Here is a 6,000-nt window from a genome sequence, read left to right on the forward strand (position 1 = left end):
AACAGATAATTATATTTGTATCCACAGTGCTATGCATAAAATAAGTGCTTAATAAATGCTTGCCAAATTGAACTGATTCAAAATAAAGTTCACTAGAACTCCTATGTCTTTTCACAAAAACTTTTCTAGCTACATCTCCTCTGTCTTATACTTACAGAGTTGACTTTTTGAACTCTGGTCCAGGAATTTCCTGTTCCTCCCCTTTAGTTTTAAATTTTATCACACCTATCAGTGATACTCTTGATATGCATATACAACATTCTCATAAAAGTTTCAAAGATAGCAGAAAGGCAAATGAGTTAGTAGTTGTTAATGGCTTCTTAATTTGTTTTTAATAATACCAATTGTGATTTCATTCACCTAAGCTGTAATTGACCACTTTTCAAGGTATTTTAGAAATTGATCCAAGTGCTTTCAAAATTGTGTTGTCTCCATCATGGGTTTCTCCAACATTTGTTTGGTCTGGTCTAGTAGCCCCACCCAATTTCATCTTCACAAATGTCATTTCTACTTTGGCATGGAGTCCAAATGTGGTGGGTTCACTAACATCATTAAGAAGAAAAGCTATTCAAATGCTTGCAAATCTGTTCCATTTTCCATCAATTTTTCCTTCTAGGTTCATCTGGAATGTTCCTGCAATACATAACTATGTCTCACAACAAACTTTCTGCAGACTGATTTCCATATACTGTTTTACAATGTAATACTGTCATCTTCTGTTGCCTTTTTTGGCATTTTGTAAATAAATTTGTACTCCAAATCAGAGTTGCCCTTGGCTGCCAGGTCTCTTAACTTGGCAGAGTTCAAAAGTTTGCTAGCTTAGGCAGTTTTTAAGTAATCTGGCTTTCTTACTGTAATAACTGTTCTGGTACAGTGTTAAGAAGGACAGGCTTTGGAATTGTAAAAGCAAGCCCTTGACATAGAGAAGAGGGCCTGCTATAACAGGTTCTTTGATCTGCTTTTCTAAAAGGAAAGGCAACTTTTGAGGGGTCAACAATCACTTTAATCAAGCACCGATATCATTCATTTAGTTCAGGAGATAAAATCAGCACCCTGATTTGATTTTTCAGAGAAAATACAAAGAAATAATAACCAACAGACAGGGCTTCCAGCTCCCTGACCATAAACAATACATACATCACAGATCAACAGATAGATCCAACTATCTGACCATTACATACATACATAGTTACCAGAGACAGAAACCCCAATATCTGGGTTTTCAAAGTCAGAGGGCTCCTTAGCAGCTGCCCAGAATGGGCAGGCCCATTAATGGGTGGGATTTTATTAGCATTACAGGAGTCAGCCTGGATTTTAATTCTGACCCTGCTCTTTAATACTGTTTGTTTGATTTTGGGGGAAATCATTTCCCTAGGCCTCAGATTCCTCACCTTTAAAATGAAAAGATTGGACTAGATGATCTCGAAACCTATTTTAGCTCCAAATCTGACTTCATGAAACTTGTTTTTAAAACTGTGACAATCAGTGATAAAACTTTATCTTTATTCCTCACTGTTTTTAAGAGTTAATTTGTTTGAATAATGAAGTTAGGACTTAACTGTCTCCTAAAGAAAATGTCATTAATGATAAACCTACATTGAGGCTTTTGAGTAGCCTGCAGTGTCTTTTGTCTCTCCTGTTTCCTAGTCCTGCTTTTCTGATACTCTTCCATTCTGCTCATCAACAAGTATCAAATTTAGGTAAAATATGTAAAGCTCTTTGTAACCACAAAATGCTAGAGACTATATGGTTTTTTCCTGAGAAAATATTAACTCTGAGGTGCAAGGAGTTCAGTTATTACAATGCCACTTTACAGATATGAAAATAGACTTAGAGAGTTTTAAGTGAATGAAGCATTTATTAAGTGCTTACTGTAGGCAAAGCACTGTGCTGAGCCATGGGTATACAAACAAAAAAGTAAGACCTTCACTGTTTCCAAGGAGCTCACATTCTAATGGAAGAGACAACACAGAAGGCTTCAGCTCTAAGTCACATGAAAAGATCCCATAGTCCCTAGTGGCAAAGTATATGGTTATGTCTCTTTAGTGCCATTTCTACTGAAAAAGTCATTTTCTGAATTAAATCAATTGAAGTGTCTAGCCCAATGTCATCTAGCTTTGAAATGGCAGACCTAGGTGTCAGATCTGGATCTGCAAAGCATACTGTGCCGTGGACAGGAGTGCCAGGAGACCACTGACACTGGTTGTGAGACTTTGGGCAAGTCAGTCCAGCCTGAGCCTCGGAGATAACGATCATGCCCCACAGTCCCAGGCTGCTGAGGTGCCAGTGAGACCCAGTGTGGACGGATTAGCCCCTCTAAGGTGTAAAATACGTGTTCTTGCCTTCATGCGGCAGTGTCCTTTGTTTCTCTTTAAAAAAATGTTTTTCCAAACACTTAAATTACCGGACCGGCAAACAAGCCTTCTGGGGAGGGTGGGACAGCGGGAATGTTGATGTCAATTCCGGATTTGCTACAATAAGTGTATTTTGGATTCTGTCCAAAACGCATGGCAGTTTTAATGACGGCACATCACAGAGCGTCCTTTGGGGCCAGATTGCACTTTTTTCCTGGATGTTTCACCCAAATACCGTATTCCAGGCTGCAGCCCAGCCCGGCCCGGCCCGACCCGGCCCGGCCGGCCCCCCTCACGCCCAGGACCGGCCACTCTCGCTATCAGCTGCAGGGCTTTTTGCTTTCCCTCGTAGGCTCCAGTTTAATGTGGCCCGACCCGGGTGGCACAATGAACACTAAAGAGAAAGGGGAAGAAAGACGCTCAACATTTGGGGGCGGGACGTGGAAGATGCGTTTCGGTTACATTCTCCAGGGGTTCCCGGACCAGAGTGAAAGCAGGGCATACGTCCGGGACAGGAAAAGCTCCCTTACGAATTGTCCGCCTTCGCCCCCCCCCCCCAAAAATACTACATTTCCCAGGAGCCCATGCGCGGCCCGGCGAGGAGCCTGGGACGTGGAAGAGAGGCATCCGTTTTCCCGCGTATTTTCTATAAAAAGAGCGGCAACGGGCGCCGCAGGGATGCTCCGCGTCACTCCCCCGCGGAGGCCAGACCGCAAGCGGAGGCCAGAAACTTAAGCCCTCTGCCTCACAGTCGGCCCCGCGCGACGTGTCCGCTGAGGTGGAGGCAAGTGCCGCCATCTTCTCTGCCGATTGAGGCAGCGGCCAGCCCAGTGCCCCGCGCCCCGCCCCGGCAGCGGCCAGCGCGGCGGGACCCGCGGTCGGGGGCAGCGGTACTGCGGTAGGGGTGGGGGTCTTCCGCAACGCTCCCTTCCCCGACACGAGACGCGGCGCAGCGGGGCGGGTCTGGAGGGGGAAGAGCGCGCCGCGGCGGGGTCCCCGCTGGAAGATGGCGGCGCCGCGAGGGGAGGTGGCTGCGGGGCGGTCACGTGGTGGGGGCAGCGCGCGAGCCTCTCTTAAGTGATCTCCGTGGTGCGGCCGGACACAGTGAGGAGCGGCGCGCCGGAGTCCGCGTGGCGGAGCGGGAGCGGAGCCGCCGTCCCTCCCCGCGGGGCCGCCGCCGCCGCCGCGTCCGGTTTCGGTTTCACTGGCTTTTTCCTTTTCTCAGATGCCGGGATTTCCCCGAATGGTAACGAGGCCAGCGTCGGCGTGGACCTTCGGGTCCTGCCCCTGTCGGCAGCCCGCGCGGGCCGCCCCGGGGCCGGGGCCGGCCTCCGTCCCTCCTGCGGGCCCCGCCGGGCGCCGAGCGCAGCCGAGCCCCGGGCTGGGCGGGGCTCCCCGCGGGCCGCCCGCCGCCGCCGCCTCGCCGCGGACCTTTGTGCGTGGGTCCCGCGCCCACGCCGCTCCAGCGTCCGCACCATGGCCCTGGCTGAGGTAGTAGTTTGTGCTGTTGGTCGGGTTGTGACATTGCCCGCTGTGGAGATAACTGCGCAAGCTACTGCCTTGCTAGTGCTGGTGATGATCAGCCGCGGGTGAAGACAATGGTCCGGGGAATCCCCTTTGTTTTCGGGGGGTCGCCGCCTGCTCCTCGGGCGCTGCCGCGAGCCCCACGCGAGAGGCGGGGGGGGGAGCGTGGAGTGTGTGCTGGGGGTGGGGGGCGTATTTGTGCAGCTTGGGAAAGGGTCCAGGCGTGGTGGGGGGCGTGGGTGATCTTGGAGGAGAAAGGACTGGGCTGGCGAAATCCCACCCCAGGCTCCCAAAGTTAGCGCGAGCTTTAATTTACTCAAGGTTTCCTGTAGTAGTGAACAAATGATTGGGGGTGGATTGGAATGCTCTGGGGTAAAGGGACTGGCCAGACGATACTTGTTCGGTAAATGCCTTAAATGAAATTCTGCCCCCTTTTGCGTTTTGTGACTACTTTATCTGCATGGATTTTATCTTGCTTTGGGGCCATACTGAGATGGAAACTTGAATTTGAAGAAGCTTAACCATTGTGGGTTGCAACTGTAGGTACACTTAAATTTACTGATTAAAAAAAACTGTATGAAATCTGTTGAAACATAAAATAAATTTCCCTTCTAATGAAAGTGTATTTTTTGTTTTTCTTTTTTAAAAGTTTGACTTAGGGGACTCATAAAAAAAACTCAACTAATGGAGCGGGTTCAAGTATTGTGGAGGTTGAGGGTGGTTTCATCCACGTTAGTGTATATGTCATTTTTATGTTTGATTTGAATGTCGTGGAAACAGATCCCCTTGCTGTCAAAAGAATGTTAAAATTTTAACCTGGGCCCCGCCCCTGCAAAAAAAAGAAAAGGCAATCCAGAGCGTGACCCTTGGTGAATACAATTTCTAACTTCCCAAATAAAGTTCTTGTAAATGAAAGAGAAGCCTCATTTCATAAGCTTATAGTTAGGTCCGACGGGGGAAGGGAATGATTTGGTCTGGGCATTATGCCTGGAAAAGAAATATTCGTTGATTGTATCTTGTTTTAATAACTAAACGATTGGCTACATTACTACAGAATTGCTCTTTTTAATCGTGATATAGTATGTTTTTACTATTTTAAGGGGAAAAGTACGTTTTTAATAGCACATTACTTTTAAGAAAATCTTTGTGTTCTACTTTGAACGGTTTTTTAACAAAGTTGTAACTTAAAGTGATTAAATAAATACATTTTGACTTCATGTTGGTGATAGTGTAGCCTTAAGGGACACAATATTTTACAGCTCAAGTGCTCCTTTACTTTTTCTTATGATCTCATTCAGAATGGAGATGACCCTGATGGAGTTTGGACTGTGTTGAAAAACCTATTATTGTCTCTTCAGATAGGAAGTTCTTAATGATGGGTTCTCCACTTTGCTTTTCTGATGCTTGAGTAAAGTAACTTAAAATTTTCACCTAATTGAGCAAGTGATGTGAAACAAATGCAAAAGGGTATCTCTTGGCCACAGCACTTAATTTTAAATGTTTTTATTGTACCAAGAAATTTTGAGATATCACACTGATTTATAGAAGGACTGTTGCACTATTCTAATTACACTTAGCCTTTCCTGTTTGTTTCATGATATATATAACAACTTCTAGCTTTCATATGAAAAAGATTATCCTCTCCATTATACTTATAAGGAATTTTTGTTAATGCTCCTCCACCTCAAAGTCTTTTGCTATTTTTGTTTAATATAACAAATGAGAGGCAGGGGATGTTGAAATATGCCACTATAAAAAGGTTTCTGGACTAACTTGTTAGAGAACCCTGTTTATGCCTTGTTTCATGTTTTAAATGAAGTGTAATTTCAACTAAAAACCTTTTTATATAAATCTTGTGGAAGCCATATTGAACATTTGACTGAAAGCAAGGATATGAAGGTAGTTGATTTTAATGCTTCCATTGTGAAAGCAATTTGGCCACATGAGGAAATATTGTAAATCTTTCAATAAATATTCTATTTATGAAATGCTGTTAGTACCCAAAGAAGAAACAGATTTCAGAGTTAATGCCTAATAAATAAATAATAAATTATACAAATTATTTCGTAGTAATTCATAGGTTGCATAGCTTTATCTTGCCTCAAAGTTTTTTTTTAAAGGG

Source organism: Notamacropus eugenii, chromosome 3, assembly GCF_028372415.1.
Source record: "Notamacropus eugenii isolate mMacEug1 chromosome 3, mMacEug1.pri_v2, whole genome shotgun sequence".
Classification (NCBI taxonomy): Eukaryota; Metazoa; Chordata; class Mammalia; order Diprotodontia; family Macropodidae; genus Notamacropus; species Notamacropus eugenii.